The sequence below is a fragment of the Rhodnius prolixus genome, unplaced genomic scaffold (genome assembly GCF_049639745.1).
Source record: "Rhodnius prolixus isolate KJV_2025 unplaced genomic scaffold, Rpr scaffold_2, whole genome shotgun sequence".
In the NCBI taxonomy this organism is placed as follows: domain Eukaryota; kingdom Metazoa; phylum Arthropoda; class Insecta; order Hemiptera; family Reduviidae; genus Rhodnius; species Rhodnius prolixus.
Genome location: NW_027411592.1, coordinates 65,310,393 through 65,338,389, shown reverse-complemented (window position 1 = coordinate 65,338,389; position 27,997 = coordinate 65,310,393). Strand labels below are relative to the sequence as shown.

At 31.4% G+C, this 27,997-nt stretch overlaps 1 protein-coding gene across 1 annotated transcript in view; it reads right to left on the bottom strand.

Annotated features, from left to right (window-relative positions):
• Nucleotides 1–11,140: 11,140 nt before the first annotated feature.
• The window catches only part of LOC141450169 (secretion-regulating guanine nucleotide exchange factor-like), an 84,292-nt gene continuing 67,435 nt past the window's right edge, over nt 11,141–27,997 (bottom strand). The window contains exon 11 of the mRNA XM_074120326.1: nt 11,141–27,311. The gene's annotated coding sequence lies outside the window, so the exon portion shown is untranslated. The remainder of the gene's footprint in view (nt 27,312–27,997) is intronic.

Sequence of the window (27,997 nt, the reverse complement as noted above, 5' to 3'; positions counted from 1 at the left end):
TTTTAATTCTATTGTATTAGTTGTCTTTAATTTTGTTTTGTCATTAGTTCAGTTATCTTTGATATAACAAATAATATACTTTTAGTTTTCAGTTTTAATTCTATTGTATTAGTTGTCTTTAATTTTGTTTTGTCATTAGTTCAGTTATCTTTGATATAACAAATAATATACTTTTAGTTTTCAGTTTTAATTCTATTGTATTAGTTGTCTTTAATTTTGTTTTGTCATTAGTTCAGTTATCTTTGATATAACAAATAATATACTTTTAGTTTTCAGTTTTAATTCTATTGTATTAGTTGTCTTTAATTTTGTTTTGTCATTAGTTCAGTTATCTTTGATATAACAAATAATATACTTTTAGTTTTCAGTTTTAATTCTATTGTATTAGTTGTCTTTAATTTTGTTTTGTCATTAGTTCAGTTATCTTTGATATAACAAATAATATACTTTTAGTTTTCAGTTTTAATTCTATTGTATTAGTTGTCTTTAATTTTGTTTTGTCATTAGTTCAGTTATCTTTGATATAACAAATAATATACTTTTAGTTTTCAGTTTTAATTCTATTGTATTAGTTGTCTTTAATTTTGTTTTGTCATTAGTTCAGTTATCTTTGATATAACAAATAATATACTTTTAGTTTTCAGTTTTAATTCTATTGTATTAGTTGTCTTTAATTTTGTTTTGCCATTAGTTCAGTTATCTTTGATATAACAAATAATATACTTTTAGTTTTCAGTTTTAATTCTATTGTATTAGTTGTCTTTAATTTTGTTTTGTCATTAGTTCAGTTATCTTTGATATAACAAATAATATACTTTTAGTTTTCAGTTTTAATTCTATTGTATTAGTTGTCTTTAATTTTGTTTTGTCATTAGTTCAGTTATCTTTGATATAACAAATAATATACTTTTAGTTTTCAGTTTTAATTCTATTGTATTAGTTGTCTTTAATTTTGTTTTGCCATTAGTTCAGTTATCTTTGATATAACAAATAATATACTTTTAGTTTTCAGTTTTAATTCTATTGTATTAGTTGTCTTTAATTTTGTTTTGCCATTAGTTCAGTTATCTTTGATATAACAAATAATATACTTTTAGTTTTCAGTTTTAATTCTATTGTATTAGTTGTCTTTAATTTTGTTTTGCCATTAGTTCAGTTATCTTTGATATAACAAATAATATACTTTTAGTTTTCAGTTTTAATTCTATTGTATTAGTTGTCTTTAATTTTGTTTTGCCATTAGTTCAGTTATCTTTGATATAACAAATAATATACTTTTAGTTTTCAGTTTTAATTCTATTGTATTAGTTGTCTTTAATTTTGTTTTGCCATTAGTTCAGTTATCTTTGATATAACAAATAATATACTTTTAGTTTTCAGTTTTAATTCTATTGTATTAGTTGTCTTTAATTTTGTTTTGCCATTAGTTCAGTTATCTTTGATATAACAAATAATATACTTTTAGTTTTCAGTTTTAATTCTATTGTATTAGTTGTCTTTAATTTTGTTTTGCCATTAGTTCAGTTATCTTTGATATAACAAATAATATACTTTTAGTTTTCAGTTTTAATTCTATTGTATTAGTTGTCTTTAATTTTGTTTTGCCATTAGTTCAGTTATCTTTGATATAACAAATAATATACTTTTAGTTTTCAGTTTTAATTCTATTGTATTAGTTGTCTTTAATTTTGTTTTGCCATTAGTTCAGTTATCTTTGATATAACAAATAATATACTTTTAGTTTTCAGTTTTAATTCTATTGTATTAGTTGTCTTTAATTTTGTTTTGCCATTAGTTCAGTTATCTTTGATATAACAAATAATATACTTTTAGTTTTCAGTTTTAATTCTATTGTATTAGTTGTCTTTAATTTTGTTTTGCCATTAGTTCAGTTATCTTTGATATAACAAATAATATACTTTTAGTTTTCAGTTTTAATTCTATTGTATTAGTTGTCTTTAATTTTGTTTTGCCATTAGTTCAGTTATCTTTGATATAACAAATAATATACTTTTAGTTTTCAGTTTTAATTCTATTGTATTAGTTGTCTTTAATTTTGTTTTGCCATTAGTTCAGTTATCTTTGATATAACAAATAATATACTTTTAGTTTTCAGTTTTAATTCTATTGTATTAGTTGTCTTTAATTTTGTTTTGCCATTAGTTCAGTTATCTTTGATATAACAAATAATATACTTTTAGTTTTCAGTTTTAATTCTATTGTATTAGTTGTCTTTAATTTTGTTTTGCCATTAGTTCAGTTATCTTTGATATAACAAATAATATACTTTTAGTTTTCAGTTTTAATTCTATTGTATTAGTTGTCTTTAATTTTGTTTTGCCATTAGTTCAGTTATCTTTGATATAACAAATAATATACTTTTAGTTTTCAGTTTTAATTCTATTGTATTAGTTGTCTTTAATTTTGTTTTGCCATTAGTTCAGTTATCTTTGATATAACAAATAATATACTTTTAGTTTTCAGTTTTAATTCTATTGTATTAGTTGTCTTTAATTTTGTTTTGCCATTAGTTCAGTTATCTTTGATATAACAAATAATATACTTTTAGTTTTCAGTTTTAATTCTATTGTATTAGTTGTCTTTAATTTTGTTTTGCCATTAGTTCAGTTATCTTTGATATAACAAATAATATACTTTTAGTTTTCAGTTTTAATTCTATTGTATTAGTTGTCTTTAATTTTGTTTTGTCATTAGTTCAGTTATCTTTGATATAACAAATAATATACTTTTAGTTTTCAGTTTTAATTCTATTGTATTAGTTGTCTTTAATTTTGTTTTGCCATTAGTTCAGTTATCTTTGATATAACAAATAATATACTTTTAGTTTTCAGTTTTAATTCTATTGTATTAGTTGTCTTTAATTTTGTTTTGCCATTAGTTCAGTTATCTTTGATATAACAAATAATATACTTTTAGTTTTCAGTTTTAATTCTATTGTATTAGTTGTCTTTAATTTTGTTTTGCCATTAGTTCAGTTATCTTTGATATAACAAATAATATACTTTTAGTTTTCAGTTTTAATTCTATTGTATTAGTTGTCTTTAATTTTGTTTTGCCATTAGTTCAGTTATCTTTGATATAACAAATAATATACTTTTAGTTTTCAGTTTTAATTCTATTGTATTAGTTGTCTTTAATTTTGTTTTGCCATTAGTTCAGTTATCTTTGATATAACAAATAATATACTTTTAGTTTTCAGTTTTAATTCTATTGTATTAGTTGTCTTTAATTTTGTTTTGCCATTAGTTCAGTTATCTTTGATATAACAAATAATATACTTTTAGTTTTCAGTTTTAATTCTATTGTATTAGTTGTCTTTAATTTTGTTTTGCCATTAGTTCAGTTATCTTTGATATAACAAATAATATACTTTTAGTTTTCAGTTTTAATTCTATTGTATTAGTTGTCTTTAATTTTGTTTTGCCATTAGTTCAGTTATCTTTGATATAACAAATAATATACTTTTAGTTTTCAGTTTTAATTCTATTGTATTAGTTGTCTTTAATTTTGTTTTGCCATTAGTTCAGTTATCTTTGATAAAACAAATAATATACTTTTAGTTTTCAGTTTTAATTCTATTGTATTAGTTGTCTTTAATTTTGTTTTGCCATTAGTTCAGTTATCTTTGATATAACAAATAATATACTTTTAGTTTTCAGTTTTAATTCTATTGTATTAGTTGTCTTTAATTTTGTTTTGCCATTAGTTCAGTTATCTTTGATATAACAAATAATATACTTTTAGTTTTCAGTTTTAATTCTATTGTATTAGTTGTCTTTAATTTTGTTTTGCCATTAGTTCAGTTATCTTTGATATAACAAATAATATACTTTTAGTTTTCAGTTTTAATTCTATTGTATTAGTTGTCTTTAATTTTGTTTTGCCATTAGTTCAGTTATCTTTGATATAACAAATAATATACTTTTAGTTTTCAGTTTTAATTCTATTGTATTAGTTGTCTTTAATTTTGTTTTGCCATTAGTTCAGTTATCTTTGATATAACAAATAATATACTTTTAGTTTTCAGTTTTAATTCTATTGTATTAGTTGTCTTTAATTTTGTTTTGCCATTAGTTCAGTTATCTTTGATAAAACAAATAATATACTTTTAGTTTTCAGTTTTAATTCTATTGTATTAGTTGTCTTTAATTTTGTTTTGCCATTAGTTCAGTTATCTTTGATATAACAAATAATATACTTTTAGTTTTCAGTTTTAATTCTATTGTATTAGTTGTCTTTAATTTTGTTTTGCCATTAGTTCAGTTATCTTTGATATAACAAATAATATACTTTTAGTTTTCAGTTTTAATTCTATTGTATTAGTTGTCTTTAATTTTGTTTTGCCATTAGTTCAGTTATCTTTGATATAACAAATAATATACTTTTAGTTTTCAGTTTTAATTCTATTGTATTAGTTGTCTTTAATTTTGTTTTGCCATTAGTTCAGTTATCTTTGATATAACAAATAATATACTTGCAGTTTTCAGTTTTAATTCCATGATATTAATAACATTGTATTTAACTTAATTTGTAACCAATACTCAATTTTTATTGGGTAATACCCAGAAAACAAATCAAAATTATACCAATACAAGTGTAGAGGGTTCCAAAAAAAAATGGAACACAATAACATTGAGCAAAAGTTATTCCATTTCCGGGTGGAAGGGGGGGTTCCAAACAAAATATCGTTTCATTTAGAGTTAACTTTTCTTATTTGTGAAATCTAAATTAGCTCAATCACATTTTTGAGCTCCTCAAAAATGTTTACTTCAAATTTGAAAACACAGTTTAGAAAATACGAATAGTCAGAATATCATGGAGTAAAAAAAATTGCTAAATAACACTAAATTGCAACGTACGAATAAATCATAATTATTTATACTTTATTAATAAAATTCTAGCTTAAAGTGAGCAAGCAGATTTATTAATAGCTGGCCGAGCTAAAGTGTGTTCGGAGAGCGTTCACTAATATCTTGTTTGTACGTACGTACGTAACATATATACCAACTACACCAAGGTGAGCAGAGTATAATGGACATAATTTTGGAAATTATGTTCATTAAACCTTTTTCTAATTTTCCACAATCAATTTTAGGAGAAAAATATTGGAAACGTGGGAAATATTTTGTATTCTAAGTTTTCATCCGGAAGTAGCGGTATTTGCAAGTTTTTCTTTTTTTGGCAGAAAACATTCCAGGTTTAAAGAAAAACTGCAAAGATTTGCACGGGGAGTAACTAGGGAGGAAATTTGATTTCTTCCCAGGGGGAGGGGAAAGATGGCAAATATTGGGGTGGTAGTTTGAAAATCTTACTTTTCTCTAGATGGTGGGGTGGATGTTGAAAGGATTTAGGAAGTGGTCATCCAAGATCGGCGAGGTGCAAGTCTCTTTCTGGATTGGCCAAGGATCAACAACCCAAACGTGAAGGGGGTTGCGCAAGTCTCTTTCTGGATTGGCCAAGGATCAACAACCCAAACGTGAGGGGGGTTGCGCAAGTCTCTTTCTGGAATTTGCCAAGGATCAACAACCCGAACGGGGGGGGTGCAAGTATCTTTCTGGAATTGCCAAGAATCAACAACCCGAACGGGGGGTGGGGTGTTATGCAAGTCTCTTTCTAGAATTGCCAACGTTCAACAACCCGAATGGTGGAAGCTTGTGCAAGTCTCTTTCTAGAATTGCCAAGGATCAACAACCCGAACGGGGAGAGGGATTGTGCAAGTCTCTTTCTGGAATTTGCCAAGGATCAACAACCCGAACGGTGGAGGTTGTGCAAGTCTCTTTCTGGTATTGCTAAGGATCAAGAACGGAGGGAGCTGTGTAGGGCTTTTATGATGTACTTCTTAGAACTTTCTTTTTGGAACCAATATCTGGATAACTAGAGTCGACTTTGCGAAGAGTTACGAGTGCATGTTGAACACCACTGGAGAGAAGCTTGCTTTCCATTGTTCTGGAAAGAGGCCATCTATCGTGTACTTAGACTTGCCTGGATGGTCAGGGAGCTGGATTTCCGTAGATCGCACCCTCACCCCTGTAAAAGCTATGTTCCTATCAGCCACTCTGTGGAAAGAAGGAAGAATCTGTAAGCATTCAAGTAAGCTTAGAACAGACACAAAAAGGCACATCAACTTTCAAGTTTAGACCAATCAAGGGAACAGAAACGCCTAATTTGGCCAACCTAAGTTCCCTTCCCCATTTCTCTTTTCCTGAAATACCCTGGCACCCTGACTAGAAGAACATTCTAGCCAGAGGAAGCTTTCTCCAATCTCCTTGGAACAGTCTAGGATTCATTTTGAGATAAGGACACAGTAACTTGCTATTTAAAAAGCATTTACAAAGAGTAAGAAAACGTAAGAACTAAGAATATAGAAACTATCCCTTAATTACTGATAACAGTAAGAGTGGGGGTCTCTACCCCTCTCTTAGGGGGGGGGAAGAGAGAGATGAAAACAAGTTCTCCTTCGAATCTGTGGGCGAGTCTTTGGCGTGATTAGCGGTGAAAGTTTTGGACTTAATTACTTTATTGGAGAACGTAAACAACATTCGTTTATCTCTTTTTTTTTTATAAATAAGAATAATAATGCCCTAAGACAGTCAACGACATCTTAGAAATGGAAATGTACTAGACAGGTAAACAACATTTCTTAGAAAACAGCTGATCCCAACAATGGTGAAATATAATACCTGTCCTCTAACACCAAGTGAGAAGAAGTACTGTTTATCGTCTACATTTTAAACGTACAAAAAACGGTTATTTCCGGTGAAAATTCAAAAATCGATAATCTGCACAATCGATTACAAATAAATTTTTCTCTTACTTAGTAGACTATAAATTTTACTTAGTATTATTACAAGGGAACCGATGGGAGGGGGATGATAAACAATAAACTATTTTGGCAAGTGTTAATGTTTAAGTAGTTTATTGCCAAGAATGTTTTGAGTGGCAAGGCTCAGGGGACAAGGTCAAAATAAACCTGTAGGAAAATAACCTCATGTTATTTTTATGATGAAATCAGATGTTTATTATTATCAGATGAACTTAAGATTTTTTTATTTTTATTTTTATTTGATTACAATTTAAATTCATAAATAATAAATGGAATTTTGAATAACACAAATGGCGTCCTAAGAGATCTGAGATGTGAGTTCGAATACGAAAGTTAAAAATAAATAATAAACCTGCAGTAAATACACACATCCGGTAAGATTAATTTCTCTAGGGGGAGGACGTAACTAGAAAACACACGGAGTGGTCATCAAGAGAATCCGGTCTCTTTAAATCGACGTCAATGATGTATAAAAAGTGATTGTATCTTAAATTACAACTAAAGCGCACATCAAGGAGAAGCCTAACCAAAAGTTTCTACCACCAGGAGTGATTGCATTAGGGTCTAGGATAGCTATGACAGAATATCTGGGAAACATTTGTGTGTATGGACAGAATGGTGATTATTTTAACAGTCGCCTCCCCCAAATCAATCTGGGACTTCCTAAACCAATATGTAATAACATAGTAACATATATAACTAGAACAATGCCATTAATAGAGTTAAGTATTCTCTACAATTGGGTAAAGAAATCATTGAATTCTAATAAATAGAAAGAAAGTTATAGAGGTTTGAAATTTGGACGTATTTGTAAACAACGAAAATTTAACCTTCTATATCTCATTAACTATCATCTCTAAAACATTACCATTTATTCCAGTTATAGAGCTAAGTTTTCTCTACAATAAGTAAAGAAATCATTGAATTTTAATGAATAGAAAGAGAGTTAGGAGGGTTTGAAATTTGGACGTATTTGCAAACTTCAAAATTTTAACCTTCTATATCTCATTAACTATTATCACTAAAACAACGCCAATAATACCAGTCATAAAGTAATGAATTCTCTACAAATGAGTAAAGAAATCATTGAATTCTGATGAACCTGAAGAGAGTTATAGAGGTTTGAAATTTGGACGTATTTGCAAACCACAAAAATTTAACCTTCTATATCTCAATAACTATCATCTCTAAAACATTACCATTTATTCCAGTTATAGAGCTAAGTTTTCTCTACAATTAAGTAAAGAAAACATTGAATTTTAATGAATAGAAAGACTGTTACAGAGGTTTGAAATTTGGACGTATTTGTAAACAACCAAAATTTAACCTTTTATATCTCATTAACTATTATCACTAAAACATTGCCATTTCTTCCAGTTATAGAGTAATGTATTCTCTACAACTGGGTAAAGAAATCATTGAATTCTAATGAATAGAAAAAGAGTTATAGAAGTTTGAAATTTGGACGTATTTGTAAACAACCAAAATTTAACCTTCTATATCTCATTAACTATTATCACTAAAACATTGCCATTTCTTCCAGTTATAGAGTAATGTATTCTCTACAACTGGGTAAAGAAATCATTGAATTCTAATGAATAGAAAAAGAGTTATAGAAGTTTGAAATTTGGACGTATTTGTAAACAACCAAAATTTAACCTTCTATATCTCATTAACTATTATCACTAAAACATTGCCATTTATCCAGTTATAGAGTAATGAATTCTCTACAACTGGGTAAAGAAATCATTGAATTCTAATGAATAGAAAAAGAGTTATAGAGGTTTGAAATTTGGACGTATTTGTAAACAACCAAAATTTAACCTTCTATATCTCATTAACTATTATCACTAAAACATTGCCATTTATCCAGTTATAGAGCTAAGTTTTCTCTACAATTAAGTAAAGAAATCATTGAATTCTAATAAATAGAAAGAGAGTTATAGAGATTTGAAATTTGGACGTATTTGCAAACCACAAAAATTTAACCTTCTATATCTCAATAACTATCATCTCTAAAACATTACCATTTATTCCAGTTATAGAGCTAAGTTTTCTCTACAATTAAGTAAAGAAATCATTGAATTTTAATGAATAGAAAAAGAGTTATAGAGGTTTGAAATTTGGACGTATTTATAAACAACGAAAATTTAACCTTCTATATCTAAATAACTATCATCTCTAAAACATTACCATTTATTCCAGTTATAGAGTAATGAATTCTCTACAACTGGGTAAAGAAATCATTGAATTCTAATAAATAGAAAAAGAGTTACAGAGGTTTGAAATTTGGACATATTTGTAAACAACCAAAATTTAACCTTTTATATCTCATTAACTATTATCACTAAACAATTGCCATTTATTCCAGTTATAGAGTAATGAATTCTCTACAACTGGGTAAAGAAATCATTGAATTCTAATGAATAGAAAAAGAGTTATAGAGGTTTGAAATTTGGACGTATTTGTAAACAACCAAAATTTAACCTTCTATATCTCATTAACTATTATCACTAAAACATTGCCATTTATCCAGTTATAGAGCTAAGTTTTCTCTACAATTAAGTAAAGAAATCATTGAATTCTAATAAATAGAAAGAGAGTTATAGAGATTTGAAATTTGGACGTATTTATAAACAACGAAAATTTAACCTTCTATATCTCAATAACTATCATCTCTAAAACATTACCATTTATTCCAGTTATAGAGCTAAGTTTTCTCTACAATTAAGTAAAGAAATCATTGAATTTTAATGAATAGAAAGAGAGTTAGGAGGGTTTGAAATTTGGACGTATTTGCAAACTTCAAAATTTTAACCTTCTATATCTCATTAACTATTATCACTAAAACAACGCCAATAATACCAGTCATAAAGTAATGAATTCTCTACAAATGAGTAAAGAAATCATTGAATTCTGATGAACCTGAAGAGAGTTATAGAGGTTTGAAATTTGGACGTATTTGCAAACCACAAAAATTTAACCTTCTATATCTCAATAACTATCATCTCTAAAACATTACCATTTATTCCAGTTATAGAGCTAAGTTTTCTCTACAATTAAGTAAAGAAAACATTGAATTTTAATGAATAGAAAGACTGTTACAGAGGTTTGAAATTTGGACGTATTTGTAAACAACCAAAATTTAACCTTCTATATCTCATTAACTATTATCACTAAAACATTGCCATTTCTTCCAGTTATAGAGTAATGTATTCTCTACAACTGGGTAAAGAAATCATTGAATTCTAATGAATAGAAAAAGAGTTATAGAGGTTTGAAATTTGGACGTATTTGTAAACAACCAAAATTTAACCTTCTATATCTCATTAACTATTATCACTAAAACATTGCCATTTATTCCAGTTATAGAGCCATGTATTCTCTACATTTCGGTATTGAATTCATTAGAATCGGAACAAAAGGAAGGGTGTTATAGAGGTTGGAAATTTGATTGACTTACATAACTTTGAAAATTTACTCTTCTATTTAAAAAAGTTTTAAAACTAAGATCTTACACTTTACAAAGTTTATAAAGTGAACATGAACTTGGAACTTGTTACAGATTCATTGTATCTCTATACAAATATAGACAATAACAATAAAATAACAAATTTCACGAAATAGAATAATTTTTACGAAGTGGTACAATTTAGCATGATTGGTACTACCACTAAGTGGTACGGTGAGCCAAAAAAAAGATTGGAAAACGCTGGTCTAGTACATTAATCTAATCTAAACTTGATCTTTAAGAAAACTTCAATGTTAACTTTCAATGATCTTTCAAGAAAACGATAATGTTAATTTATCAACAATTAATTAAAAATCTAACGACTAAATAACATTAAACAACCAACCAACCTTGTGAACTGCAGCATGAAACCATTGCAGCATGGCTTCTTTATAGCCACACCAATCATACGTTGCACCAAAGCCATGATTCTAGCCAGCGATCTAGGGCCTTAGTGTTTGTACCAAAGGATATACGCCAGAAGGAAGTGATTTGTTTTCCCGGAAGTGATTGTGTTTGTTTGTGCGCGCATTCACATACGATATTTGTATAATCGGTGACGATATTTTAACATGATCACTAAGGATTTAGAATTTTGAATGAAATTTATGAAAATATTAAAATTTCTTTCTAACATCAAACCCCACGGTCTTTCCGGCGGAAATCGACTGAAAACTATTAGAAATTTGAACACTTTGTTTTCCGGATGAACATTAAAAACAAAAAAAAAAGGGAAGTTTCTGTTTTAAAAGATTTTTTTTGTGTGTTTAGTTATTTTTTATAAAAAAAAAAGGGTTAAAAACATGTGGGTTATCATTTATTTAATGCCAAATGTATATTTTAAAAAATTAAATATTGGTTTAAACTATCCCAATTGGGACCCTAAAATCCAGCAGAAAAGTAGGGGCTACTTTTAAACATAATTTCTTGGTTGGTTCCCTAATTGGACAATCTGGATTAAGCCCTAAACAAAATGGCCAATCCATACTTTGCAGTTTTGCTGACTCAGGGATTTTTTTAAAAAAAACATCCTTGCTCCTTATAGTAGGATAGTTATGGTGTAAGAAGGCTGGGCTAGTTCATCATCTTTTTGGTCTGTGGTGCTCACTTTCTTGGGTTGAATCCAATGAATCCAATCTTGGGTTGGATCCAATGAATCCATTGGATGGCTTTAGCCCTAGAATTGGATTTCCTACTACCGTCCACGATGAATTCTATTTCATTGGTGGTGGGGGGAGCCTCAGAGCGGTTTCGGATAGCCTAGGCTAGGGCAACGTTTCCCAACCTTTTTTGACTTGGTAGTACATCATGCTAAAATTTGACCACTTCGAAAAATATGATTGTATTTCGTGTAAATTTGTCATTCCCGAGTGTGTTATTTTATTATTATTATCTTTATTTGTATAGAGATAACAATGTATCTGTTACAAAGGAGTTCCAAGTTCATGTTCACTTTATAAACTTTGTAAAGTGTAACATCTTAGTTTTAATACTTTTTTTAAATAATTAAAAATTATGTACATATTTTTCTCTTCAAAATTATTAATTAATTTACAAAGTTCTTCTTTAAGGATTATTATATTTGTGCCCAAAATATTCTAAAATTAATTTCTTTTAAGCATTCAACTGTCTCTGTAAGTACCAATTAAATTTAATGTTGCTTGGATAGAGCTTACTCATTACAATCCAGTCTCTTCAAGCAGATTATTGTACATAGTTATCATTTAAGTTCTGTCACATGATAATTCTATTAAATTTTCTTTATCTTTTTATCGATAATGATGTAGCTTTTCCTAAATTTTACTTTATAGGAGGGGGTTTTGAAATCCAATTATCATTTGTGTTTTCAGGTTTTGGGAAAATACTCCATGAAAGACTAATTTTAATCCTGTTAAATGTGCTATTATATTTTCTCGTATATCTTGAGGCAGACTAACCTTATTACTCTGTACATATTAATAACTTTACTGTATAATATTATTAATTAAAATAATTTTTATGAATTTTATAGGAAAAAACGTATCTATATTTTTATGATTTAATTTTATGTCCGCCATTACTGATTATTTTTCGCGTACCACCAACCAGCAACTCGCGTATCGCCAGTTCTTTCAATAAAATTATGTAGCGTGCAGGAAAAATAAAAAATAAATAAAATATCCTAATTTGATACTGTCTATCTAAATAGGAGCCCATTTAACAAGAAATGGTTCGGCAAAAGTCCGACAGATAGCTACACTAACAAAAACACTACCAACATTTATAAGTAATCTACTCTTTACAGCGTATTTTCTGCAACAATTACTGTAGATTAGTAATAACTTATACTTTTATTAATGAGAAAATTCTTAGAAAAAGGAAAAATTTAGATTATAGTGATTATATTGTTGGTGGTATTTTCCAGGCTAGTAAAGAAAACTAGTTACTAGTTAATTCATTCATTTACGAGGGTCGTTTGAAAAGTCCGTGCAAAGTCAGAGAGATAGCACCACTGGCGCGTATCGAGGTTATGTTTAGTTAGTAGCATCTCTTGGAAGAACACACACCAAGTTTCAGCCAGATCGGTCTATTTCTTTGTGTTTGGCATTCGTTTGAATCGAGGAAGTCGAGTGATTTCCAAAAAATGGACGAAAAAGAATTTCGTGTGTTGATTAAACACTACTTTATGAAAGGCAAAACGCCTCAGGAGACTAAAGAGAAGCTTGATAAACATTATGGTGACTCTGCACCTTCGATTAGAACAGTTTATAAGTGGTTTCAAAATTTTCAGAGTGGCCATATGGGCACAAGTGACGCTGAACGTTCTGGACGCCCTGTTGAGGTTACTACTCCTGAAATCATTGATAAAATCCATGATATGGTGATGGATGACAGAAGAGTGAAGGTGCGTGAGATTGCTAGTGCTGTGGGCATCTCGAATGAACGGGTACATAATATTTTGCATCAACATTTGGGACATGACAAAGCTATCCGCAAGATGGGGGTGCCGCGATTGCTCACGCTTGACCAAAAACGAAATCGTGTGAAGTGTTGCAAGGACGGTTTGCAGCTGTTCCAGAAGAATCCGCAGGACTTTTAAGCGTCGTTTCGTCACTGTGGATGAAACATGGATACATCACTACACTCCTGAGACCAAAGAACAATCTAAACAATGGGTTACCAAGGGGGAATCTGCGCCAAAAAAGGCGAAGACCATTCCTTCGGCCGGAAAGATTATGGCGACTGTCTTTTGGGATTCGCAAGGAATAATCCTCATCGAGTATCTGGAAAAGGGTAAAACTATTACAGGTGCATATTATTCATCGTTATTGGACCGTTTGAAAACCGAGCTGCAAGAAAAACGCCCACGATTAGCCCACAAAAAAGTCCTTTTCCATCACGACAACGCACCAGCTCACAACTCAGCAGTTGTGGTCGCAAAATTAATGGAAATAGAGTTCCAACTCGTTTCACATCCCCCCTATTCTCCAGACTTGGCACCCTCGGACTACTATTTGTTCCCCAATATGAAGTAAATGGCTGGCGGGAAAAAGATTTTATTCAAACGAGGAGGTGATTGCAGAAACGAATGGCTATTTTTCAGACTTGGACAAATCCTATTATTCGGAAGGGATCAACAAACTAGAGCAGCGTTGGACGAAGTTTATAAGCCTAAAAGGAGACTATGTTGAAAAATAAAAAAGGTTTACCCCAAAAAATTAAGTAGTTTTTATTTTTGCACGGACTTTTCAAACGACCCTCGTAGATAAAACTTGAAGAAAAATTATTATAAAATACATTTCCGCCAGTAACAACATTATTACGATCTTTTTGCGAGAATCTGGTTCTCGAGTTATTGTTGGGAGATTTTTAATTTTATTTTTATTTATTTATTTTAATTTAAAAAACATTTATGAGTTGGTAATTTTCTCGTACAATATTTTGTGTGGTAGACCTGTTGTATAATTGACACAGAGTTTCCCCTTCGTTTTCATGGTTTGGTAAAGTCCCAGAACTGAGGAATGGTTATTATATTTTGTAAGGTGGAAATAAAATTTTTGTTGCAGCCTTCGGAAGTGGTATTGTGAAGATTAGTAGTGGACAAGGTGTAAGTATTGTTAGTCCATATTAACATTTGGAATTCGTATTTTTAAAAACCTAGTACAAGTAAGGCCCTTTCTAAAAACTATTATTACCAATATTTCTATAACGCTTAGCCCGATTTTGATAAAATTTAGCACGAAGAAACGGTTAAAGCTCCTCTACGTGGCTGTGAAGTGCCATCATGCTCTTTACACCTATTAAAAGAAAGTACTACAATCGTTAAAATTATTAATGAGTGAACCGATTTACATCAATGAATTGTCGTTCGATTCAAAATCTTTGCCTCTTTTGCCTTTGAAGGAGAAGTATTGTAAACGCAGTTTATTTTTCTTGCTCCTCTTAAAAGGAAGTTCTGAAATCGCAGTTTAATTTTGCTATTTACGCACAAATACCTTCCTATTTTATTCAAAACGGTTTCTCAAAAAAATTGTTATTGAAAATGGTTTAGGGACGACCGCAACTATAATCATTCTTTACAATGATCTCTCCGGTGGTAGTTACGGTTCCGACTTAACACCTTTTCAGGTTATAATGATAGAATTGCTTATTCCAATATTTACAGAAAAGTCTATTTGCTTGCACAAAAAGTGTTGGATATTATATTTTCTTTTATGGAAGGAGAGGGGCACCACATTTCTACATCACCAGTTCAAAATGTCCCGCCCTACCGACCTCTGCAAGTTTGTGACTTTTTTTATTTTTTGTTTAATCGCAGAGAAGGGGAAAGTGGGTTCGAACCTACTTCATTAAGAAGCGCAACAAACCCCGAATATTTTGTTCAAACGTCCCTAAACCCATCACCACTTTGGGAGTACAACATCCCCTGAACTGAGTCATTCTCAGAACCTTTGAACTAGATTTCAGAGTGGTTTAAAAGAGAAAGTAATGCAGTAGTCGAGAGAGAAATAACTGATAGAAGGTAGATTCAGAGCAAAGTAATATCATTTCTTTCTACTTTATATTGGGTTCAAAGCTACCCCACCAGTGGGGGCAGATATTAACATTTGACGCAAAATTTTTAACTTAAAAAAATATAGTTATGTATGTAAAGTACCAACTGTTTATTGATCGTAGATCTGTTAAGAAGACTTGAAAGTTGTAGAAAACAAAATAAAAAGGTTCAATAATACAGATTCTGTGCGCACTCTGTGTTACAGAAAATGTAAATTCTGTTCAAATGTGGCCCCCCTCTCTCACACCTACAACACGAAATCCGTTGAATGAATTTGTAGGTTTCTGATGAACGAAGAGACGTTCAGTGAATTAATTTTCTTTTTTTTCTTTTTTGATAATGTCTTTAGTGGTTTGGTCAGCCGTTTAGACTAGATGTTATCCAAATTTGACAGGTGTATGTCCTAGAATAGGTTTTAGTTAGTGACTTCTATGTTGTTGTTAGTGTTTTTATGTAAGTGGTTGTAACTGTCTTAGTTGCGTGATGATTGTTGCCGGTTTGGTGTTGATTTGGTTGACATCCAGAGTTACGTACGTCGAGCTGGGGCAAACTTCAAGGCTAATACTTGGTTTAATAAAAATAAAATTTGAATAAAACACCTAAGCTTTTCCGTAATTTACTAAATGGCTGAAATTACAAAATAGAATATGAATGAAATGTAGGGTTACTGGCTGATTTACGTATACACTTTTTGTCGTTTTATCTTACTTGAACGTTTATTTATACTTTTTTTTTTTAATGAGATAAGCTCAATTATATCAACAGTTGTATGATATATAATGCGTAAACCATAATCATGGAACAATCAGGAAGCTATTAATTTACCAGCTGATTTAACAAATAAAACATCTGTACCAAAAAAGAGCTCTTTAAAAATAGAAATCAGCTGATTACAAAGAGACGCCCATTTACAAAAATATAAATAAAACTAGAAATCTGATAAAGAACACGACAATATTGTATACCAAAAATAATTATCAAGTCTAAATAGCTTTTCTTTTCTTTTTCTTTTTGTAAATAAATAAAAATCTGACGTCATTATAAATAAAAATCTGACGTCACTAAATTTTCCTTAAAATTACAGTTTGTCCCAAGAGTAAGACAGTTCAATTTCAATGTTACATAAGTTTATCTGTAATAAAAATATACTACTGTTGAAGGAAAGGTGACGCGTTACAGTTCCAACAGAACCTCGCTTTATTCTCTCGTGAGTAATTTCCGGTCCAAACAGTAAGGATGATGGTGATGATACACGCTAAGTTCTCGTTCTCTGAAAAAATTATTTGGTCTTCCGATATGTACTCCTAATTATATGTTGGACATTGAAACTTCCCTGGAACCCGTTGTTCTTTATACTCTCCGTCTGCATATTAGATACGTTTTAAGGGTGCTCTCTTTTCCCTCATTTCGTTTGCCGAGGATTGTTGCCTTAGAGATAGTGAAGCGCAAAGCTTTGTGGTTTAAACAGTGGATTACTTTTGCGAGTAACCATTCGTTGGAATTTAGCGCGTCTCTGCAAAATTTGTCAAGTTGGGGGGGGGCAACTTTCTGCACTCCTATTGAAAATGAGGACAGATCTTCGGGGAGTTTCTGTGAGGCGTGCTCTGAACGCAGAACATTTTTTGCTCTATAAGACGCTTTTAGATGCTGACGCAGAATTCTGCATATCCAAAGTGGGCAGTTCTGATTTGAATATGTATGAGCTACGTTGGCTATTCAAATTAAGGGGGGGAATTAGTTTATTTGAATTTCTCTCCCTGGGAAAAAAGAGACTCTCTCAAAGAAAGTTGTTCTTTGTGTACTCTAAATGAGCGGGAAGACCTCTATCATTTTTTGTGCCTTTGCCCCTATATTAGCGGAGTTCCGGCGTAATATTTTTGGGCTAGATACCTTTACTGCACCATTCATTGTTAATTGTCTAACTAATAGTGCTCAGTGTAAACCTTTAACCCTCCAGTAGTCGCTTGTTCCTAAAGGGTGCATGTTTTTTTTTCTAATTTGAAAAAAAAGTGGGGACGTAAGCTAAAAGAACTACCCTCCGCGAATCTTCCTATCCCCACTCTTTGTACATGTCAGTGTGTTTTTAAAGTTGTTAGTGATCGCGTTAGTTGCAAATTTTGTGAAAATTTCCTCTTGGGTGCATTGCGACTATTAAAGTAAGTACATTAATTTTTTAATTTTGCATGTTTTTCTTGCTACATGTATTTATTACTTACTTTATAACTGAAAAACCACAATACTATATTGATAAATTGATAAATATTGATAAATCATATTTACAGGCAATGGAATAATGGAAATGAAATAAAAAACCGGAGATATTTTCTTCGCCAATTGTCAAAAGATCTTGTGAAAGAGTGCATGATAAGGCGTTGCAATTCAAAAATAGGTCTACCTACAAATCTCAGAAACAGGTTGTTAGAAATAACAAACCAACCGCGTCAATATGAAACAGTGTCACCCATATAGGGTGCGTTCCACTTGGCGACCACAACGACCACGACCACGACCGCGATTTTGGCCGTTCCACTTGCTTGTGGGCGTTGCGATCGAAAACCCAAGTGGAACGGACTGTGGGCGTTTTAACCGTTCATGTAAACATTACATATGGCGGCTTCGAAAATAAGTTAGAATAAACTTTATTAATTATTGGTAAAGTTGACTTATATTAAAAAAATATATATAATTCAATTTTTTATATTACATTTTAGTGGAGTATTTATAAAATTTACGTTTAAATAAAATTAAAGTGTCTTTTGTGGCATATTTATTAATAATGCTTTAGAAAGTTCTTTATCTAGTTCCGATGAAGAGTGGAATGCAATTTTACAAAATCGCAATGATAAAAAGCGAAAACTTAGGCCACGTATTATTAGCTATCAGAGTAATTGATCTTTTTTCAAATGAAGAATTTAAAAGTTATTTCAGGTAAATGATTTTGTGTTATTTAGTGATTTGGTATGTAAAGGGATAAGTAATTATTTATTTATTTATTTTTTGTAGACTTTCGAGAAACACATTCTATTATTTACATGAAATAATACTTTCATTTACATGAGATAATTTTTTCGGTCGCCATATTTTGTTTTAAAAATTGCGCCAACTCTGAACGCCCACTTCGACCCAGCTTTTAAGGTGGGGCGTTGTGGTCGTTGTGTGGGCGAAAATAATGACGTCATTAGTGACGTTTTCGCCACGACCACAACGACCGCGGTCGCCAAGTGGAACGCCTGAAAGTATGTTTTGGTCGTTGTGGTCGCCAAGTGGAACGCACCCATCGTCGGTTGTAAACGAAAAAGGCCACAAAAGAAAATGGTGTCAGCCTTGTTTAGCTGAGAAACAAAGAAAAAACACGAGATTTTCTTGTGAAGATTGCGGGGTATATTTATGTTTAGGCCATGTACAAATTATGTGTACTCATTGTCTAAATAATAATACCAATAAAAAGAAAAAAAAAGTTATATTTCTGAGACGGAATAATAAAATTTGTGATGATTAAGACTATTTTTTTTAAAAAAAACTGTTTAAATATGTTATATTTGATGTTTGTTTGTTCAAGTGTTTTTAAATAAATTCCGTTCATTATGTCAATTTAGTCTTATTTATGTGCCTGCCAAACAGTTTTTAAATTAATATCCAAAAAAAAAGAGTTTAGAGAATCTGTCGAAAAAACTACACCTCACAGGTGCACGGCGACATATTAGTATATAAAATGCATGCGACTAACGGAGGGTTAATAAGGTTCGTGGAATGTGCCTGGAAGTACAGGCATGAGTTAATTAGTGCTTTGTAATTTTTGAGGTGATAAGAGCGATTATTATGTAAAACATAAAGAAGGAAATTATTTTAAGTTGGTTGTCTTGTACGAGGGGGTACCCAAAAATAACCGGAATTGCGTTGCCGCGCATGGAGCTTATGTAGTACGCATTTCTGCCGCTAGACGTGTATAGCGCAATTCCTTGCCAGTTCAGTCCTGCCTGTGTTGTCTGCCTGGCTTGTTCTGTTCATCTGCAGTGATTGTTTTTACCAGCGCTGTTTTGTCCTTTTTTCGTTTTTTATGATGGCAAGTTTAAGTGAACAACGTGCAGCTCTGAAATTTTGTTTTCTACTCGGCAAAAATGCTGCTGAAAGTGTTTTAATGTTGAAAACAGCTTACAAAGATGACGCTATGGGAAAAACTCAAGTATACGAGTGGTTTACTCGGTTTAAAAATGGCGACATGTCGATTGATGACAAACCTCGTTCTGGACGTCCATCAACTGCCCGAATCGACGAAAATGTTGAAAAAATTCGAGAGCTGGTGTTAACAGACCGTCGACAGACAATTGATCAACTGTCAGAGAGTAGTGGGTTATCTTGGAGCTCGGTTCAGCGAATTTTAACGGAAGATTTGGGGATGAAAAGGGTTGCTGCCAAGTTTGTTCCTCGAGTTCTGACTGACAATCAAAAAGAACATCGAGTTGAAACATGTCGTGCTTTGAAACAACAGCTTGAAACTGATCCAGACTTTCTGTCAAAGGTCATTACTGGAGATGAGTCATGGTGCTATGGTTATGACCCAGAAACAAAGCAACAGTCGAGCCAATGGAAGACGTCATCTTCACGCCGACCAAAAAAATGTCGTCAAGTCAAGTCAAACATCAAAACAATGCTGATTTGCTTTTTTGATGCCAAAAGCGTAGTCCATTCAGAGTTTGTCCCCCCCCAGGTCAGACCGTCAATCAAACCTTGTATTTGGAAGTTTTGAAAAGATTGCGCAATAGTGTTCGCCAAAAAAGACCCGATTTGTGGCAAACAGGAGACTGGTTCTTCCACCACGACAATGCACCTGCACACACAGCCATCTCTGTTACACAGTTTTTGGCTAAAAATGGCATGGTTCCGCTGCCCCACGCACCTTACTCGCCTGACCTGGCTCCGTGCGACTTTTTCTTATTTCCACGCATGAAAAAGGGCATGAAAGGTCACCGATTTGACAACATTGAAGAGGTCAAGAAAAAAACGAAGAAGGAGCTGTCAGCCATTTCTAAAGATGACTACAAAAAATGTTTCGAACAGTGGAAGCACCGGTGGGACAAATGTATTAGTTGTAATGGAGAGTATTTTGAAGGGGATAAGGTTGTTCTGTAAAAAATTTGTAAATAAATAGCTTTTAAAAAATAATTCCGGTTTTTTTTGGGTACCCCCTCGTATTAAGAAGTATTTTCATTTTTTTTATATCTTTTATTTTTATTTTTTTTTTTGTTTATTTATTTTTTATTTGTCTACTTTCTTGTCCTATCATTATTTTAGTTTATATTTTAATATGTTGATTTTGTTTTATTTCACTAATTTTTTAAAATTTATTTGAATTGTGTATAGTGTTTATATAAACCAAACTCTCGCAGACGGATTTATCCATTGCTATTATAATATTCAAACATATCTATGTAATTTCTTTTTCTGTTCAAATAAATATTATTTACTACTAAGTTCTCGTTCAAATAAATAAGTTATTGATTAAACTGCCCCCCAAAAAAAAGTTTCAGTAAACATTCACAGGACTTCCGATGTGCGCTGATATTCTTTCTATAACGGAAGTCAGGTTTTATAATTTTCAGGTGTTAAAATCGTACCATTCCTAAAATAGTACTTTAGAGGATGAACTTATGTTACTTCCTCTTTAAGAATATCCCGCTTAAAAAAAAAAAAAAAAACGTTTCCTTGGATAAAACTCAGAAATAGTGCTGCACGAGACCGAGGCGAGGCGAGACTTTATGCAGTCTCGATCTCGGTCTCGGTTTCGGTCGCTCAAGTCTCGGTCTCGGTTTTTTTGAATTTTTGTTTACGTGAAATAAAAAATACACCTCCCAACAAACTTGCCGCTCCATTAGTTACGGCTGTTGGTGAAGATAAAGAATCTGATGATTCACCTTTTGACGACGACGACGACTGCATCAATATTTTTGCACCATTTGCTCAAAAATCAGCAAATATCACCGACATGGAATTCCTTCAAAAATTTGTCTAGAATGGCAAAAGATATTTTTAGTATCTAGGCAACTTCAGTGCCATCGGAAAGATTATTTTCGCAAGCTGCGATGATAATGACCAATAGAAGATCTTCTCTAACTTCTGACTCAGTAAAAGCTCTTTCATGTATCAATGCTTGGGCAAAGAGTATCTTAAAAACGAAAATTTGTGGCAATATTTTTAAGGTGCATAGATAGTCTTTTTTTTCAAATTCACTAATTCTAAAATTCTAAAATATAATTCAAATAATATCAAAGTTCAAAGTATTAGATTATTAATAGTGAAATTTATGAAATTGAATAAATGAATGATATGAATAGTGAAATTTAGTGAATTTATGTAAAAATTAGGTAATTCGAAGGGGGCCGCCACGGTAGCCGAGCGGTGCGAGACCTGCGAAGCTAATGTGTATTGTGGTACTGGGTTCGATTCCCGGTCTTAGGCCTTGGATTTTATTTAATGGTTAATATGAGAAATTTACAGTAAAGTATGTTTGCTAGTCGCCTCCGTCCGCGACACCTAATTGGTAGTTGTACGTAAAGCCCCGCCTGAAAAAATACGCGATTACTTTACTTTGCTTACTTTATTTATGTTATTCGAAGTCAAATAGATGTAGTAATATTGAGCATATATAATAAAATCGTATCTTTTAATAATTAATTCAATACTCGTAATGATTATTTATTAATAAAGAACACAATTTTATAATTTTGTAGCTAAAAATTAATATTTGAAAAACCGAGACGAGACCGAGATTTCTCGACGAGATAAATATCATGTCTCGATCTCGGTCTCGGTACCGAATGATTCGTTCATTTGCTTTGAGTTAATTTTATGCACATGCAAATGAACGAATCATTTGCATGTGCATAAAATTAACTCAGTTTGCCATTTTCCGCTAAAAGAAAAATCACATAACATATTATTTTATCAAAGTGGGACAATCAATGGGATATATTTTAAATCAGCGTGGTACCACTGGTGGTACAACTGGTGGTACGCGACTTGCTGGACTTGCTGGTTGGTTGGTGGTATACGAAAAATAATCAATAATGGCGGACATAAAAAATATTAAAAAAAAAAAAAAAAATTAAATCATAAAAATATAAAAACATTTTTTCCAATAGTTCATAAAAATTATTTTAATTAATAATATTATACAGTAAAGTTGTTAATATGTATGTACACAGTAATAAGGTTAGTCTATCTCAAGATATATGAGAAAATATAATAGCACATTTAACAGGTTTAAAATTAGTCTTTCATGGAGTATTTTCCCAACACCTGAAAACACAAATGATAATTGGATTTCAAAACCCTCTTCTAAAAAGAAAATTTAGGAAAAGCCACATCATTATCCAATAAAAGATAAAGAAAATCTAATAGAATTATCATGTGACAGAATTTAAATGATAACTATGTAAAGATCTGCTTAAAGAGACTAGATTGTAATGAGTAAGCTCTATCCAAGCAACATTAAATTTAATTGGTACTTACAGAGGTAGTTTGAATGCTTAAAAGAAATTAATTTAGAAGATTTGGGTACAAATATAATAATCCTAAAGAAGAACTTTGTAAATTAATTAATAATTTTGAAGAGAAAAATATGTACGCAATTTTTAATTATTTAAAAAAAGTTTTAAAACTAAGATCTTACAAAAGTTTATAAAGTGAACATGAACTTTGGACTCCTTTGTAACAGATACATTGGTATCTCTATACTAATAAAGATAATTATAATAAAATAACACACTCGGAATAACAAATTTCACGAAATACCATCATTTTTACGAAGTGGTAAAATTTTAGCATGATGTACTACCACCAAGTGGTACGCGAGTCAAAAAAGGTTGGGAACTGCTGCATTAAATCATTGATTTAACATAAATATAAGCACATGCAACTAATTTAAGTACGAGTACATGCAACATAGAGGGTATATTAAAAAATAAACAAAACAAAAAATCTGGGACCAGGAGGGACAAAAAAAACTGATCCGCACCACCTCATGGTATCTCCAAAATATTTACGCGGATTTAGACAGATATCCTCAGGGATTGAGGTAAGCTGTGAAATCATTAATTTTATCTTTTTGCCTTGGGTTTTGGTGGGATGGTCAAAAGGGGGTTATACTTTTAAGGATAATTGTTTTTGGGAGTTCTAGGAGTAGTTCTCCTTGCCGCTCGCTCTTTCTAGGATATCCTAGAGCAGATCCTAGGTAGTTTAGGAAGACCATCCACTCTAAGATCGTAAAGTGATAGTACCAGACTTTCTGTACTTCTAAAGAACCAAAAAAAAAATTACACACAAGACGCCATATTTGAGATGATATCCGGACATCATCGGATAATGTCGGGTGAGTGTTCGCACTCAAATAGAATTCATTGAAAATAGGCCGCGATCACGTGACCATCTATATCGAGCAATTGATGGCAATTAATTTGTACCAAACATCAAAGAAACAATAGTTACGTATCGATCAGTAGAGAGTGAATATTTGGTATAAAAGAAAAAAAGAGCACGATATAAAAACTAATCGATGATAAAGTATAAAAGTTCGTGCAACAAAGTATTAGCCGAGTAGACAGGAAGTACGTCATGAGGGCCGTAGTAAAGGTTCGCGTTTGTGTACCACTTGTACCGCCTCCAGCCGTCATACAATCTTTTTTTTTTTTTTACTTAAAAAATTATTACACTTCAATTTTTTTAAAAGTAATATTTTTGACAAAATCGATACAAAATATAAAAAAAATTATTTGCTTTGAAATTGAATACATGGTTTATATCAAGTTGAAGGATAATCGATGAAGTCTTTTACGAAAATATCTGTTAAAAAAAAATTATAATAATAAATAAATAGGTTCTATATATAGTTACACTTCCAGGCGCCACGGTAGCCGAGCGATTAAGGGACTAGACCCGCAATGCTAAGATGTATTGTTGGTTTAGTGGGTTCGATTCCCGGTGTCTAGGTTTAGGATTTTATTTAATGGTTAATATGAAAAATTTATAGTAAAGTATGTTAGGCGGTTAAGAGACTAGACCCGCAATGCTTAGATGTATTGTTGGTTTAGTGGGTACGATTCCCGGTGTCTAGGTTTTGGATTTTATTTAATGGTTAATATGAGAAATTTATAGTAAAGTATGTTAGGCGGTTAAGGGACTAGACCCGCAATGCTAAGATGTATTGTTGGTTTAGTGGGTACGATTCCCGGTGTCTAGGTTTTGGATTTTATTTAATGGTTAATATGAGAAATTTATAGTAAAGTATGTTAGGCGGTTAAGAGACTAGACCCGCAATGCTAAGATGTATTGTTGGTTTAGTGGGTTCGATTCTGTCGGTACTAAGCCTTGGATTTTATTTAATGGTAAATATGAGAAATTAACAGTAAAGTATGTTTGCTAGTCGCCTCCGTCCACGGCACCTAATTGGTAGTTGGACGTAAAGCCCGCCTGAAAAAATAGGCAATTACTTTACTTACTTTATAGCTACACTTACGGTTGGCTGATTTCATCTAAAAGATGATCCAAATACTAAATTTGAACTTGGTGAAGAATTATGACGACATAACTTCATGGACAAAACTTTTTTTATTGGACTAAGGGGATCTGAAAAAGGATATTTCTGAGGGGAAATTCTAAACAGGAAATTTTCCACGATCGCGATACTTCCTCTAAGAGAGAGAGAGTGAGAGAGAGAGAGAAAATCGTTTTTTCCTCAAGTTGTAAACCACTTCAAAAAAGTAGAGGTCAATTGCTTTGTAAAATAAGCATTCATTGACAATACTAATCGATCAACAATCAAAAATCGATAAACCTGACTAAATAAAAAATTTAAAAATAAAAGGAGAGCAATTATAATTTATCAGTAATTGTCAGCAAAAAATGGATCCAATCCTGGGTCTAAATTTTATATTTGATTAATACAACCAAGTGAAAAATTAAGGAAAATAGAGAATTTTCACACTTTGATAACAGATGAGACTTTTATAAATAAATAGAGATAATTGGACAAGGAAAATTCCACAAAATATTCCACAAATAGTGAGGCGGGGATCCCCAGGAAATGACGTAACCAACCGGGCAACAGGTTATCAAGTTAAAATAATGATGCTCTACCCAAATATGCAACATCCTGACTAAGTTGCAATTTATATTACTTTGTAAACTTAAAGAATTTTTTTTTTAGTAAAATTCAATGTAGACCAATCACAAATGCATTCAGTAAGTTATGCAACAGTTTTTCATTTAAACTTGAGGTAACAGTTATGAATTAAATAAATATTGTATATATTTATTGACTCATTATGTATATATCAGCTAAGTGGCTTAGCGTATCAGCATTTCCACGCAGAGATCCTGGGTTCGAATTCAGCTGCGATCCCTTAGATTTTCACTTCACCAAAATATACGACCTATCATATGAGTCAGGCCTATCAAATGTGTGTACATTTATTAAAACAAGTCTACCAAAACTAAAAAAAAAAAGAGAACTTTTCCCTAATTAAGTGAAAATAAAGCAAGAAAATAAGCTCGTCCAGGAAGACAGAAAAATGTTCCAAATTAAAAAAGCTCCATGAGTGAAAAAAAGACCGTAAAAAAAATAAAACTTCCTAGATAAGACAATAACAGGAGCCTCACATCTAGCCAATCAACAACGTAAACAATAAAACACTAAATCCAACTTGAGATAATAAGAGTAAACTTCATTTTATATGACTAATGACCTTATTAAAATTTTATTTTTAATTGTTCAGCGACAAATTGTCAGCGACTGATTAAAATACACTTGATACATCGTTCTATATATCAAGACGCATGATTTATTGACTCATTATCAGCTGATACAAAATTAATCCAGCTGAGATAAACATTTCACAGCTGTTTGATTAAAAACAAAAAAAAAAGCAATGTTAAATTAAACAAAATTAATTAAGCTTACATATGTATAAGAAGGCACCATGATAGCCGAGCGGTTAAGATACTAGACCCGCATAGCTGAGATGTATTGTTGGTTTAGTGGGTTCCATTCTCTCGGTACTAAGCCTCGGATTTTATTTAAATGATTAATATGAGAAATTTAAAGTAAATTATTTTAGGCGGTTAAGAGACTAGACCCGCAATGCTAAGATGTATTGTTGGTTTAGTAGGTTCGATTCTCTCGGTACTAAGCCTTGGATTTTATTTAAATGGTTAATATGAGAAATTAATAGTAAAGTATGTTAGGCGGTTAAGAGACTAGAACCGTAATGCTAAGATGTATTGTTGGTTTAGTGGGTTCGACTCCCCCTGTCTAGGCTTTGGATTTTATTTAATGGTTAATATGAGAAATTTATGGTAAAGTATGTTTGTTGGCACCTCACACTAGGACACCTAATTTGGTAGTTGGACGTTAAAGCCTGTCTGAATAATTAAGGTATTACTTTCATATACGAAACAATCGAAAGCAAAAAATAAAATATTTATTCTTAGTTTTAAGTATTTTAGTTTTAATTTCAATTGAATATGGAATTAAGGCAAGGTCGTTAAGACCTTCGATTAGTCCTAGGCCCACTTACATGAAGTTGACATCGAATCAAACTTTATGCCTTGAAAAAAAAAACAACTGTGAACATTCACTAGCACTTCTCTTTTCGCAAATAAAGTAATTATTTTTTTTTTTTTAAATTGGAATTTGTACCGAACAAATAGTCATCATCTATATACAATTAAGAGAAATAAATTTTAATATTAATAAAATGCGCTTACCTCTTATTCCTTCTTCCTCAATTCAAAAAAAAAAGAAAACAAAAATGAAAAAGAAAACAAAACGGAAAAGGTAGAGCGGCTTCAATCCTAGACGAATCCCACCTTGCGAACTACACTTGACTGAGATTGAGGTTGTAGTTGTTGACTAGTCCGCACGTAAACTAGAAATAGAGAAAAATACACGGGTTAATAGCGCTAGTATACTGAGGGAGTAAACACAGAAAATAGTGGGGAGCGATTTATGAGGTCACTATTCAAGAATCACGCTCAACATTAGTGCAAAACTACACAGACTTGACGTCAAATTAAAATTAGTAATAATGGAAATATTTCTTTTTGAGGTCAAATACTTGACAAGCTAAGATATATATATTATATATATGTTGTTTACTATAATATTCTGAGGTCTTTTAAAATTGAACAACCTTGGCCCTTACCGATAAGAACCTAATCAATTTAGGTCTACTGCGAAGGTTGCAAAAATTTTGTTTTTTAATGGCCTAATATAATTTTTATAATTATATCATAAAATTAATAATTACAAAGTAGATAATCTTCATTTTAATTCAATTAAGTATTAAAAAAGACCAGAAAATAAAAGAAAGTAACTACGATCTAGCAGAATTTGGAATATTTGTGTTCAAAATAAATCTAAAGAATTTATTTTAATTAATTTTGAGAAAAAAAACACCTGTATGTTACACAGGTAAACGTTTGTTTTATAAAAAACAAACAAGTAAAGGCACTTACGAGCCGCCACGATAGCCGAGGTGGTTAAGAGACTAGACCCGCAATGCTAAGATGTATTGTTGGTTTAGTGGGTTCGATTCCCCAAGTATAGGCCTTG